The 15,461-nt window shown below is 45.2% G+C and overlaps 1 pseudogene; it reads left to right on the top strand.

Moving 5' to 3' along the window:
- The first annotated feature begins 295 nt into the window (after nucleotides 1–295).
- On the top strand, nucleotides 296–403 carry LOC143950431 (U2 spliceosomal RNA; annotated as a pseudogene).
- Nucleotides 404–15,461: the final 15,058 nt, after the last annotated feature.

The following is a 15,461-nucleotide window of genomic DNA, read 5'->3' as shown; positions in this document are numbered from 1 at the left end:
GTGGGAGGGTGTGAGGTGGGCAGCGACAGGCAGCTGATAGAGTCCAGAGGCAGAGGAGGAAGTCGGAATTTGTGGCTACTGCTGGGGGTGGGTGAATATAACGGTATACTGCAGTGCACTGTACATTCCTATAATGTCACCATCCACATCACTATGTATAATACACAGGCAGCAGACAGCAGGTTCTCTCTCACAGTGTGTTACATGACATGGCTGTTGGGTGCTGATTTTGTTAACTTATTGGTCATAAGTTAACAAGGTCAGCATCCAACAGCCATGTCATGTAACACACTGTAACGCTTCTCGGCCTTTTGGCTAAGATCAAGTGTAGTATCTGTTCTTATCAGTTGCCAAAGGAGGCGCTGGTCCATCCCTATTCGAGAGGGTTTGGGCGGCGCTCTCCGATGGTGTAATTTGCATCCCGAAGGATGGTTTCGGTAGGGGCCACGTCGTGCCGCCCGACAGTAAACTGGGGGCCGATGCATGGTCGAGTCTGAGCCATCTGGAAGGATGCCCCTGGTGAGGATGGGTCCAGAGGGTCGGGTTCCTGGCCTCTGGTCTGGATTGGGGTAGTTCTAGCCCCGGGCAGTTTTTCGGAAAGGAAAGCCGGCTACTCCCTTGGTGGGGGGGGAGGACCGGTTAGTACATCCGAATATAATTAGGAAGGAGTGATGGGAGCGACGGTGGAGCCTGATGGTAAAGGGCTCTCACCAAGCTTTCTGATCTTCATGCCTTCCTGTCCGGGGTGGGGGCTGCTGTGGTCTGGACCGGGGGTTGGGGGCGGTCTTGAAAGCCTATGGAGTATGTGCCCCTGGAGTGGCAGTCCGGGGGTGCCTAACAATCACTGTGAGTGAGGGTCACTTTGATTTTGGGCACCAAGGTCACTGCACCATGACACGCTTTTTTAGCACCTGCCTCTTGGGCCGGGCCTTTTGGCTGGGACCAGAGGAATTTTTTTATTCCCGGCCGGAGGGCCTGGTCGTTGTTTCACACAACGACCACCTTTTCACTCTCCTCTCCACTATCCCTTCCCCACTTTTTATTTATTTTCAGTGTGTCTTGTCACGTCTTGTTTTGTCACTTTGCACGTTTGCTGTGATGAGTAGGGTCACAGGTTCTAGGGCCTGTCCTGAAAGTCTGGTGTGGGGGTGGACATGGCCTTCTGGCTTAGTTCACCCTCTGCCTTAGGGTTTGGGGTCTTCCTTCGGGGGAGCCCTACCTAGTATTTGGGTGGGTCTGTTTCGGCAGACCTTCCGAAGAACGGGGTCTGACTGGTTTTGGCCAGGAAGACCAAGTTTTAAGTGTCCTTGTCCCTGTCAGGAGCCTAACGCCCCGGGGGATTCAGGACAAGGTCCTCTGATTTTAGAGGACTTGTGTACCCGTCTGCACTTTTTTGTGTCACTCTCTATGTGTGTGCACATTTTTTATGCACCGGGTGAAGTTTTTTGGAGTGTGTTTTGCACGCCACTGGCTTTCAAAAAAAAAAAAAAAAAAAACACTGTAACAGTGCCAGCCATGATAGAGTGTGCCTGTGTGTAATAATGCTGATGATCTTAAGCTCCCTGTGTTGCTGTTTGTGATCAAGGTTTTCACACAGAGTAGAATCTGCTTGTTCAGTGGGGAATCTGCCCACTGATCCCTATGCTGATTGGAGTGGGCCGATGACAGGTCCGTGTCCACTCAGCTTATGCAGAGCGGACACGGACACAGCCCACTCTGCTCTAAGGGAGGCTGGTGTACACAAGCCAGCTGTCCATTTACACCTGACTTCCCTCCAATCTGATCTGCTAGATGGAGAAAAACAGATCCCTTTCCGTTTTGTTTAGCGGATCAGATTGGCGGTAGGTGGGTGTAAATGGACACAGGTCCATTTAGATCCATTGCTCTATAGTAGTGTTGGGAGGATCAGATCAGGTCCACCCGAAAAATGGACAGGCGTACCTGATCAGACCTGTCATGTGAAGCCACCCCCAACCTTTTCCCTTTAACTGCTTGCTGCCAACCCTCAGTACATTTACTGTAGCAGGGTGGCACGGGCAGGCTGGATCACATATATGTACTTTCATCCAGCCTGTTCCTGCACTTTGTTTCAAGGTGGGGCTGGGGGAAGGGACCAGGCCGGAGTTGGGGGTGGGGCTGCGAAGGGGGCCCCACCAGGTAGGCTGTACGGGGCCCCATGATTTCTATTAGCGGCCCTGGATCCAGCTAAACAAATTTCTAGATATTATTGTTTTGGATCAGAACAGAAATGCGATATTATTATATCTACCCCTGATCAGATTGAATATAAAGCATGCATGCTGTGAAGTAATATGCTGATACCAGTTCAGAGTAAAATACTTTCTGTTTAATTAGTTCCTGTTCTCAACTTATATATTAATAGCCGGATATTTCATTATCAAATTAGGCAGGCTTATGCAAACTACAAAATAACCACAAAAACGTATACATCTTATGATAGTACATAGATTTTAAGCTGGGTCTTTGCCCATATAGGGGAGTAACATTCTATTATAGCCATATAGGGTATCTTGCTTCTTGACCTCAATGTCATCTCTTGGGTGTAGAAGCAGGTGCAGTCTTTTTGTTAACTCTTGCTGTTCCATGATAAGGGAGGGGTGGGTTGTGCACATTATCTATTGAGTATGAGTTGAAGGCTAATGAGCAGAAGCTTGTTTCAAATATGTACTGTGAGGGGGTTAGCTCAGCAGCGGGTGTGTGTGACCCCCTGGATGGGTTCACAACACAAAATTAGGCACAGCAGACAGCATTGTAGGTGCAAAAAAACAAAAGATGCGGTTTATTTATGCTACATGCAGTGAAACATATAACAGCCAAACAAAAATAAAACATGAAAATAAATCCTGGTCAGCTTGACCTCTAATTACACACTTAGATTCCCTGTCTACCAACTGAGTACAGCCTTGTGCTGCACCAGTCCCTGTCTCTGTTGTAGAGGTTTGCCACACAGGCGTTAACTCACCGCACAGAACAGGTGTCACACTCCCCAGTCTATACAAACACAAAACTGGTTCCAGGATGGAGCATCTCCCTAAGCATGCTGGGGTTTTTTGTAGAGGTCTTAATGAACCCATTTACTTCAGCTGGGCTCATTAACTCTTCCCCTCTAATTATACAAGTCTGCATAAAGCCTGAATCTAGGGCACACATATTTCCCATCCTGGATACAACCAGGTGACTTTACCTGCGTGCTGCCACAGTACTTATATATTTAAAAGCAAATATGGAATAGACATTTCATTGTGATATTTTTATCATATCCATTACCGTTCCCCCCTTGGAATGTCTATTACAAAACTGTCCCTCATGTTAATGTCCTATCCACCTGGCCCATTCTGCTTCGGCAACTCTTATGCAGCGTACACATGGTCGGAGAATCCGTCGGAATGCGTCTTATGGGACCGTGTCGTCAGATAATCCGACTGTGTGTGGTATGCATTGGACTGATTCCGTCCGAATCTCCGTCGGACCCAATTTTCCAACATGTTGGAAATATTTCCTGACCAACTGGGCCGATCGGACGTAATCCGATCATGTGTAGAGAATTTTGATCGGACCAAGTGCCACGCATGCTCAGATCAAATTCCTACATCAAAGCTATTGGCTACTAGCCTGAATGTAGTCCCATTGTAACGAAATTACGTCATCACGTTCTGAAAGATCGTCCGACCGTGTGTATGCAACAGTTTCGGACACAATCCGTCAGACTAAATCTGACGGACAAAATCTGACGGATTTGGTTGGCAGAATCTCCGACCGTGTGTACAGGGGCTTAGCCCTTGTACACACGGTCGGACATTCTGCCAACCAAATCTGTTGGATTTTGTCCGTCAGATTTAGTCTGACGGATTGTGTCCGAAACTGTTGCATACACACGGTCGGACGATCTTTCAGAACGTGATGACGTAATTTCGTGATTCAGATCGCTACTGCTCTTCGGTTTGTGCTTGTGTGTGTGCGTATCTGATAATCAGTGCGTGCAGTCAGTAAGTATTTGTTTCTCATTGTGGACTATATCTTGGTATAGTACGCTTTGAAAGGCATTTTTTGTCTGCTTGCTTCTGCTATTCAGGTCGTTCTTTCAGGCCTTGCTGTTTATCGGTGCTTTCTGGTGTCCGTTCTGACGAGCCGACCGTTTTCAAACCATGTTTCGTCTACGTACTCGTCGTAGAGTTTGTGCTGTGCAGGGGCTTTGTGTTGGGGTTGTTACTTTGACACAAGCCCGGTCCATGAACAGGGAGGGGAGGCGTTTGTGGACCAAGAATTGGTTGCGCCAGCGTGACCAGTTCTCGCACATGCCTTTGCTCCGTGAGATCCGGGAGAATAATCCTGATGATTTCAGGAATTATCTCCGGATGACGGACCCTGTTTTTCACCGTCTGCTGGCTTTGCTGACCCCTTATATCACCAGGCAGGATACCTGCATGCGGCAAGCCATCACTCCGGAGCAGAGGCTCATCGCCACGTTGCGCTACTTGGCGACTGGGAGAAGCCTTCAGGACCTGAAGTTCTCTACAGGCATCTCCCCCCAGGCTCTGGGGATTATTATTCCAGAGACCTGTTCTGCCATCATTCAGGTCCTGCAGAAGGACTATATGAAGGTAAGTTTTATCCTTTAACATTACATTCTATGTATTTAATGCTTGCTAATTTCTTGGATTTCTTTCCTCATTCCCTAATTACCATCATTGCAAAATGCTCTAATTCATATGCTCTGCCCGTTTTGTCCTCATGCATATATATGCCTCACTAACTTCCCCACCATGCTCTTCTTGGCCCATAAAACTATAGTCTAGTCACTTACCAATGTCTTTTGTCAGCTCCATGGTATTGCTTTCCCCTAAACACCCCCTAAAATGTCTACAAATGTGATGTGTGTGCTTCAATTCATGCAGAGTGACATTTTTTTTTTTTGGGGTTGTGCCAAACTTATTAAGAACCCCCTTCCCCCAACTGCTAGCTCAGCTGATAGCAATCCTCTATCTGCTGACTTTACCAAACCCAATACACACTATACCTACCTTTTTGATGCTCACATTTATGGACAAATTCACCCAGGCATGTAGTGCAAGGGCCTGCCTCAATACTTTCAAATGCAATTTTTTTTTAACCTATTAATTATCTTGATATGTAATAGCATAATGTCAAAAAGTGCTTCCATTTTGGTTTCTTTTTGGTATTATGACACTTCTTACCTGTCCGGTGGGCTGCCAATAGTGTAACTAAGGAGGGGCTTCCCAAAGTAGCACACATTATTTAGCCATTCAGCTCTCAATCAAGTGGAGAGGGTTACCTGTCCTAAACATCCCCCCCTCATTTTTTAGCAAGGGCCCATCAGATGGGGGGTGGGGGAGGGATGGGGGGGTGATGACTCTCATAAGGGGACCTTAGACTTTAGGCTTTAAATACTCAGTTCCCAAAATGTTATACTAATTTTGATCAAAAATGTTGGTGTTTAATCTGCTTGCAATGTTGATTTGTCAAATTACTAATTTTTGTTCTTGTTTCTCTCCACAGTGTCCTTCAACGCCACAGGAATGGCAGACTGTGGCCTCCCACTTTGCCAGTCGTTGGGACTTTCCCAATTTTGGAGGAGCAATAGATGGGAAGCACGTCCGCATCGTCCCACCACCCAACTCGGGGTCGTACTATTATAATAATAAGGGGTTTCATAGTATCATGATGTTGGCGGTGGTGTCTGTGACATATGACTTTTTGTATGTGGAAGTTGGGCAAAATGGACGGATGTCGGATGGTGGAGTCTTCGCACGGATGGAGTTCTACTGGCGTCTCCAGAGTGTCAGTCTGGGCTTGCCACCCCAGCGGAGAATCAGGAAGGACTCCCGTTCGTCTTTGTCGCGGATGAGGCGTTTGCCCTGGCGAACCATCTGATGCGGCCTTTCCCCATGAGGACCCTCACCCCAGAGCAGAGGATTTTTAATTTCCACCTCTCCAGAGCCCGAAGAGTGGTGGAGAACACTTTTGGTATACTGGCCAGCCGGTTCCGCCTTTTTCTTACGCCTATTCACATGGCGGAATACAAACTGAATCACATAGTACTGGCGTGCTGTGTTCTGCACAATTTTATGAAAAAAGTTTCTGTGAACTATGCGGTCTCAGTTGGCCAACAAGAAGCAGACTTGCTGGAAAATGAAGATAACCTCACAGGCCTTAAACATGCTCATCCTGGCTTGCCCCCCCCAAAGCGCCCGTGAGGTTAGAACACAATACATGGACTACTTTGTGGGTAGGGGGGCCATTGACATTTTTATCTAAAACTCCTTCATCTACTGCTTGGCTTGGTTTTAGGTGTCTCCTAGGTATATTTAGTTTTTTTCAAGTTGGGCCTTTTTCACCAACAGTGCAAACCCAAGTTCAGAGCGAGATGAGGGGACAGTCTCTTCTTAAGATAATGTTATTATGTTGTGAGTCTGCTACACACACACCTTGTTTTTGTAACTAATGTATGTAGTGCATTACTGACCAAAATCGTGCTCATTTTCTGCACCATGGCAGGAAAATGGCATGATTGTCCAAATTTACACCTCACTGTGGGTGTTTTTTAGTAAAGGCACATCCACTATGCACTACAAGTGCACTGCAAAAGTACACATGAAACTGCACTTGGAGTGCAAAGTGGAGTTGCCTTTATTAAATCACACTCCTTCTCAGCACAAACTAAAATTTTACTCCAAATACATTTTTGGTGCAATGAAAAAGGAAGCCACACATTGTTGATAATTAAACTTTTTAATACAAGCACATTCACATGTGCGTTTCGAAAAGGTTTTTACAACAAACCAAGAAATTGTGTGTATCAAAAACAGAGTTTAATCAAAATTTGGTTTACTTGGTGTTTTTGTGTAAACAGGCATGTATCAAACCGTAAAATACAGAACACAGGAACTTACAAAGTTCAACTTTGAAAAGTGAAGACAATATCAGACATGAGTATGTACAAACTGGGCTGATATTGCCTTCATCACATGGGGTGTCACCCCTAAAAAATCCAAATTTGGAAGATGCACACAGTGTGTCAACATGTGCTATCTCCCATCATGGGGGAATCAATGTACATGCTTTGGGGCTGCAACCCCTTCATCTCAGACACTTTCCACAAAACACGTACATTGATCCCCCATGATGGGAGATAGCGCATGTTTACACACTCTGTGCATCTTCCAAATTTGTAATTTCGAGAAATACAAAATGTTTTGTTTAAAATATCAAAAATAAAACCCTATCTAGTTTTGTGTGTTTCACACTCTCCCCAAAACATCAATGATGTTCTTCATTTTATTTTTAACATCATTGATGTTTTGCTGTATATTTTCCAAATCCCGATTGCACCCCATTATCTCCCCAATCAGGATCTGGGCACTTTCACTGGTAAAACGGGAATCTTCTTCCACATCACCTACAAAACAAAGCAAAAAAACACACCATGTAATAAAAATATGGTGACATACATTGATGAGCTTACCGGAAGCTGTGTTCTCCGACACTCACCTGTTGTGGTGACAATTTGCCCAACCTCCACGATCTCTCCTTCCTCCTCCTCCTACTGCTCCTCTGTTTCTGTTTTTGGAAGTTGCCCTTCTTTGGGAGGGGTGTGGTCCCTGGTGTCCTCATACTTGCCGAGTCTTCTCTGCCCTATGAGAATGGAAAAAAAGAAAGAATTAGCACACAGAGGGCAGAATTAACAATATGAAACATTGTTTGGAAGTGTTGTACAATTGTTTATTTTGGCTGAGCTTCAAGGTCATAACATTATTGGTGACACTGTGTTCAGCTGGAATACTTACCTGCAGAACGATGTTTCCTACGAACGAATGAAACCATGAACTTGAAAGTGGCCATTTTAAAATGCACAACATGAAATCAAAGCACATGGAGCAGGATGCAAGCAATAATAATCATATGAACACACGACAACTACTTACTTTTGTCAAGAACACGCTTGATCCTTATGTACTGCTCGTGCTCCCTCAGTTTCAGGTCTGACCAGCTTTTTCTCAGTTGATCCTTGGATCGGCGTACCCCAAAATTCTTATGAAGACTCTTCACAACTTTATTCATGATCTTGGCCTTTCTGATATTTGAGTTTGGGTAAGGTCCATACTTCCCATCATAGTCGGTCCTGTTCAATATGTCCACCATCTCCAAAATCTCTCCAAAAGACATATTTGAGGCCTTAAATCTTCTCTTCCTGGATCGGGACGTTTCAGGCTCCGGGCTTTCCTCACCCTCCTCCTCGTTAGTGGAACTATTATTAGTGTGCACCTGTGTTCTCTCCACCATGTGCTCTCCCCACTGCACCGGAAGCAAAGGGGCGGGGAATAGTCTAGAAAGAACGTCAGGGGCGGGTGGAGTTTCGCGCATGCGCACTGAATATAAAACGCAACACGCGTGTGTCGTCCGTATGATCAGTGAAAAGAGGGAGAAGCTGACGCGACGAACGTGCAAACGAAGGTAACATTTTGAACTTGGTACATCACTAGGCTACACTGCTTCTAGATTGAGGCCTGCATTAGTGGAGTTTAGACTGACATTAGGGTTTGTCTTGTGTTGTGTCTTGCAGACATTATGGACGGCTTCAACGACCATAGCTTCCTCCCTCTGGTCATAGATAAATACAGAGACATGCCCTTCCTGTGGCAAGCAACACACCCACTATATAATAACAGACAAAAGAGGCAGGCAGCAATGTTGCAATTGGTTGAGTTTGTGAAGCCGGTGGTCCCCAGGGCAGACGTCAACTATTTAAAAAAGAAAATTGGTAGCCTCGGGAGTACATATATGAGGGAGAGGACCAAGGTGCTGAAGTCCATGCAATCTGGAGCTTCAGCAGATTACTTTTATGTCCCCACCCTGTGGTATTATGACAGGATGCATTTTCTGGCAGACCAGGCTGAGGTCAGAGAATCCCTCTCTACTCTTCCTTCCACGCGTCCTTCTATGCTCCATTCCACACCCGATGAGTCTTCCGACGCCCAACCTGGGCCTTCCACTCCGGAAGAACTGGGGGAACCCAGCTTGAGCCAGGTATAGTATTGTTCTACATATTTGTGGAGTCAAAATGAATGATGTTAACTTGATTTTTGCTCACTAATTGCTGAGTTTTGAAAGTGTTTCACATATCAATAGACAGTAGTGGCCAAAACCTTTGGGACAAGAAAGAAAAATGTGGGGCACAGAATGATAGTCTTTTCTATTGGTTAACAATTTGCAACAGTGTTGATGTGAAAATTGTGTTTGTTTGATGAACCAAAAACTCAAACTATGTCCCTTTTTCATACACAGGAAGAACTCAGCCAGGAACAGGAGGGTGTGGAATGCAGCAGCCAGGAGGTCGCTGTGGAAAGTGGCAGCCAGGAGGAGGCGGGGGGTAAGCGGCAGCCAGGCGGTGGGCAGCCAAAGGAGCCTCACTGAATGCCAGGTCCCTCCCCTCCGCCTTCCACGCAAAAGGGCGAGAAAGGGGGGGAATGTTGAGGAGTCGGCCCTGAGGCTGATTGGTGAGGCTTCTGCGGCACTCCAAGCAAAACCCACCTACCAAGAGTCCTTTGCCGCCTTGGTTGCATGCAAGCTTGATAAAATGGAGCAGGGGCAACAGATCTTGTGTGAGGAGGTTATTCTCCACACCCTCAACAAGGGTCTGTTGGGCCAAATGACACAAGAAACACACTTTTGTGGTTTGGCCCATGCCCCTGCTCCTCCTCCTTCTGCCACACCTCCAGCACCACAGCCACAGCCTGGAAGGAAGCGTGGAAGGAAGACCAGAGTGTGATGACCTGGGTTCAGCCTGGTCTGACAGAAGATGCAGCCTGTTGTAGTACCACAGCCTGGGAACATAGATGTCATCTACTGCTGTTCCGGGTTTCATGGACTTCAGGACCAGACTTCTCTCCCTCAGACATGTATTCCTCAGGCCACCAATTTTTGCGTTTAAATAGTTGATGTGTGCCCTGGGGGCCAAAGGCTTCTCTAATCTCCCCAGTTTCAACATTGCTGCCTCCCTCTTTATCTGTTACTGACACCGAAATAAAGGTATTTTTTTTTTTTTGAAGAAATACTTGCGTATGTGTTTTCCTTCCAAAAGGCCAGTTTATTTGTGAGCAGGCAGGTACATTTCCAAAAAACAAAGTGAAATGAATAACAAGGGGTACCAACAATAAACAACCTCCTGTAGATTAAAAAAGAAAAACAAAAAGTCTAAAATAGAATAATGTTGTTGTGGTAAGTTTACACACCAAAAAAACTCCAAAAAAAGGAGAAATTAGCAAACTGTCTTTAAAGGAGATTTTTAGGGAATCCCCCAAAAAAAAAACATCCAAAAAAGAATAAACAAAATCTAAAATTGTGTAGCTGTGACACAAACTAAAATTGTATTGCTGAAATGGTTAAAAAAGAGTAATGAAATCCGTTCGGGAGAAGTGTGTGCGACTATGAGCATCAAAAGAAGTTCATTCTTGCAGCATTGTAAAGAACAAGAGAATGCGCTTCATGAAAGAATTTTTAACACTGCAGCGTGACGAATGTGCTATATCGCTTACGAGCAGTAGTTTTACCTGAACGAGCGCTTCCGTGTCGGAATTTGAATGTGAGCATGCGTGGCACCTTGTCCGTCGGAGTAGGCTACACATGATCGGAGTATGTCCGATCGGACCAGTTTGTCGAAAAATATTTCCAGCAAGTTGGAAAATTGGGTCCGACGGATATTCCGACGGAATCAGTCCGATGCATACCACACACAGTCGGATTATCCAACAAAACGGTCCGACAGGACACATTCCTTCAGAATCTCCGACCGTGTGTACAAGGGCTTAAGAGAGAAGTAGTGACTAACTCACCACCCCCCCCCCAATACAGTTTGGGGGAAAGGGCGATCAGATGCTGTCTCTCCCTACAGCCTCTCGGCATCTTGGGGGAAGAGTGTCTGCAATGGGGTGTAACATGTAATCACCATCAGGTCTTATGTAATCTTCATCGTCTGGTATCTCTTGGTTCATGAACATGGGAGTAGATTGGTCGACATCTTTTTCTACACATTTCTTAAAGCAGGGAAGAACAAAGTAGACCATGACAGCTAGGGTCACTGAAATTATCAGAATGGCTATTCCCATCTGTGTTAAAATTCCCTGCTATCCCCATTTTTTCCAGGTAAAGTACTGATCCCAGGGGTTGGAGAGCCCTGAATTCTTGTTAAATTTTTTGGACAGATCCTCAAGTTTTTGGATGGCTAGAGTCACTTTACCATTTGGGCCTGCGTTATCTGGGATATAAGTGCAGCATGTACTTGTTTCAGGTAAAATTTTACACACACACACCCCTTTTCAGCTAGGACCATATCTAAGGCCATAGGGGTTTGGAAGGTCATATGTGAAGCGGCTTCTAGTTGTTCGGCTAAACCCTCAGAGTACATCTCTGGTGTAATTAACAAACCTTTGTTGATTGCAGTAGATATCATTTATCCAGTCTACATTCTTGTTTACAGTGATGATGGAGATCAGAGACTCAAATCCTGCTGCTACTTGGTCTCTTGCCTTGAACTCATCTGGGACCCCTATAGCGTCTATGTATACATGAGGGTCAAAACTCCCTGCTGGGGCGCTCCTTCGTCTCCTAGTAGGCCTGGGTGTGCTGGTTGTATCTAACTCCACCCGTGGAGTGGCTTCTGGGAAAATATGTAGAGGCATTATGGCTTTGGCCAGTGCACATTCTCCTGTCCACCGCCCTGTGAACCTGCTTCTAATCTTCATGTCTCTGCAGATCCAGTACACATCTCCCAAATGCTGGACTTGATTTTGCACCAGATCTGCAGACGCCTCACTATAAGATCCACAGTAACCCTTGGTGAAATTGCCAAGGTCTTGGTGACTATGGGATATTCCTTCTTCCAACGTTCACACAGTATCTGTGTGGTTGAGTTAGTAAATAGGCTGAGGAAACATGTCTCATGTTCTGGGGGTATATTCAGGGGCACTGGTCCCAAATGAGGTCTAGCCCCTCCATACACATAGCAATTGGTCTTATTGTGTTTCCCTGCATTGTACTTCATCCACTCAAGCCACAGGTTGGTGTCTGAGGACCCAGTCTTTGTGGCCATAGTATCTCTGAAATTAGGGTCTGCTATGGCCACCATGTCCCCTAACTTCTGTATGTGGGGCTTCAGGGAGTTGGCTATGGATCGAGGAGGCTGCCAGTCTGGTGAGTTATACATGTCTTTAAGTTGGAATTTCCCTGTTGATCCCCTGGCCCCTGAAGCCACTATCCATGTTCCCAGAATATATGTACCAGCATCTGTGGGGCTGGGGTTCTCTATGGTTAGGGTGAATTTCATGCTATGTCCTGTTCTTCCAATATTCAGACATGTACCTGTCTTTAGTAAGGTCATCTTATCGAGTAGGGGTTTTCCATTCTTATCTTTCCTATCCGGAGTACTCTGTGGTTTGTACCCCCAGTTATCCTCTATATTCCACCCACTAGATCCCCAGTAGTCACAGTTGTCGCTCCAATAGTCATCTGTGACACATATGTTTGTGGACCTGGACTTAGGGGTGTTTTAAAATGGTTTTAATTGTGTTTAAGCTGTATTAATAATTGGGGATTTTAAAATGTTGATTTTTAACCAGATACAAGTTTTAAGAGTATTATAAATAATGAGTGTATACACTAAACTGTTCCTTAGGAATTTAGACCCCTTTCACATGGGCGGCTATTCTGGCCGTTCACTTGCAGTTGTGCATTGCGATTAGCTGCGTTTACATGCGGCTGCGTTTAGCTGCGTTGGAACATTCTTGCCATGTTTGATGTGCTTCCTGTTGTTTTTATTTCCTTGTTGCTGCTGCTATCTGTAGGAGAAATAGTACACTGAGATTACCTGCAGTTATGTGCAGATAGCTGCAATAATTCGGTCTTGGATGCAGTGAAATTTATTTTTTTCTAACTGTACCAAACCCCATGTAATGAAACCATTGCTAAATTAAGTGTTTGAATCGGGCCATAGGAAACCATTGTGTGAGTTTAGCTGCGGTAGATAACTTGATCTATTTGCAGCTAAAAGCTTAATTCTATCTGCCCGTGTGAAAGGGGCCTATATTTTGGTGTCAGAAAACTGATAGTCCATCGCTGGAACTATAGAGAGCAAATGACAGTAGGGATGTGAATAAAAGTAGTAAATGCGGATATACTTCTATATAGGATGACGTATGAGGCCAGGGGTGCTCCCAAGAAATTCAGGAAGGTATGGTTTAGATGAGTGGACTCCAAGAGCACACTTGAGGAAGAAGGGACAGAGTTGTGGATGTACCTAAGAGCATAGAGCTCAGTCAGAGGTTGGGAGTAGAGGTCGACCGATATGGGTTTTTCTCTGGCCGATGCCGATATTTAGAAATCGCCGCGGCCGCTGGCCAATATATGATGCCGATTTTTTTGGGCCGATATGTTAGGCCGATTTTTTTTTTTTCCCTTCATCTCATAAAATCTAACAGTTAGACACCTTTCACACTGGGGCGTTTTTCAAGTGCTTTTGGGCTAAAAATAGCACCAGTAAAGTGCCTGCAAACAGCTCCCCTGCAGTCTGTATGGAAGCCCGAGTGCTTTCACCCTAAAGCGATGTGCTGGCAGGACGTTAAAAAAAAGTCCTGCAAGCAGCATCTTTGGAGTGGTGTATACTGCTCCTCCACCACTCCTGCCCATTGAAATGAATGGGCACTGCTGCCGAAGCACCTGCAATACGATTTGGCTTCAGGGGCACATTTAACCCCTTCCTCGGCCGCTAGCTGGATTATAAGTGCCCCGCTAGCAGCCGAATAGCGCGGCTAAAATGACGGTAAAGCGCCACTAAAACTGGCAGCGTTTTACCGTCAACGCCTGCCCGCTCCAGTGTGAAAGCAGCCTTAAGTAATACAGAAAATGTATTACATTTAAACATTTATTAAACAAAACAAAAACATCCAATCAGTTCACTTGTATGTATAATTTAGATATATATATATATATATATATATATATATATATATATATATATTAAATACACAAAAACAGATAATCAAAACTTTTGGATGAAAAAAATGGGCTAACTTTACTGTTTTCGTTTTTTTTTTCTTTAAATCATTAGTGTATTTTTTCCAAAAAAATTGTGTTTGAAGGAACTCTGCACAAATACCGTGTGACATAAAATATTGCAACAACCGCTATTTTATTCCCTAGGATCTCTGCTAAAAAATATATATAGAAAGGCCAGTATGGTGGCCTGAAATTATGGGAGGAGCCCGGTGGGGTATTTAACTATCCGTTCGCCTATCTTCCTCGTCGGTTCCGGTGCGCGATATCTGATACGTCAGAAATCAAGGGCCGACTATCCTCGAGACCTTACAGTGAGCCGGGTTCGTGAGTTCCCACGCTATTCCGTCCGCCTTCGTGTCGACAAAGCCTTGTCGTTCGTCAGCGTCCGTCTGATTGCCGTCTGAGTCGCTATACTCAAAATCGAAATTTTCCGTTGTCGTACAACACGTCTGGGCCGGCTGTCGCAGGTAGGGCTTCGGCACCCGTTTCATTTCATGTGTTACAAAATCACGTAAACTAGATTCCTGAACTCACGAACCACTCACTCTAGATTGCACGAACGTCTTAACTGTGGCACTCGTATTCGTTACTTCATGTCACTACCCCTTCTTCGAAAGAAGTCGTTATCACTTTTTCGGTACATGTCGTTCGTGCCACCAGGCACTTCGTTTCGTAGCACGTCGTTGCTAAACTGAACGACTCCCCCGATCATTTCTCTATGTTCGAATCGATCGAACCGTTTCGAAATTACAGCTGTCTGCTTGTCACGTTAAATTGAGCAGTCCGGACAATGTCAATCTCATGTTGTTCAAACCGTAAAAACGGTCGGACCGTTTCAAATCCGAATAAGTTTAAACATTTCAATCATTTCATGCCGTTTGTACTATGTCTGTCATTTCGTTTCATTTCATTTCAATCATTTCAGTCATTTCAATCATTTCGAGTCATTTCAATCATTTCAGTCTGTTATATCGGATCATTTCATTTCTACCATTTCTAAATCATTTCATCATTTCTGTCACTTACCGCGCTCCGATGCGAATCCCGTCGCATCTCCAATGCACCGATTCGCTTCGAAGTGCCCCAGGGTTCGGCCTCATTTCTGTACATGCTCCAGAGACTGAGTCACTCGCAGGTTCAAGCACGGTCCTTGATTCTAGTCTTTGTCATGGCTTTTCCTTTCTGTCACTTATTACGCGCCAATTCGAATCCTGTCGCATTCTGCTATGCACCGATTCGTCCTGGCGTGCCCAGCTGCTACGCCTTATTTCAGTACATGCTCCAGAGACGGATTCTTTTGTTGTAACCGTCAGTCCAGTCGTTGAATTTTGTCTCTGTCATGGCATATCATTTCTGTCACTTATTACGCGCCA

The sequence above is a fragment of the Lithobates pipiens genome, unplaced genomic scaffold, assembly GCF_037356315.1.
Source record: "Lithobates pipiens isolate NorthernLeopardFrog02 unplaced genomic scaffold, aLitPip1_a1.2 Scaffold_30, whole genome shotgun sequence".
NCBI classification, from domain to species: domain Eukaryota; kingdom Metazoa; phylum Chordata; class Amphibia; order Anura; family Ranidae; genus Lithobates; species Lithobates pipiens.
The sequence above is the reverse complement of the archived record's forward strand: the minus strand, read 5'-3'. Positions and strand labels throughout refer to the sequence as shown.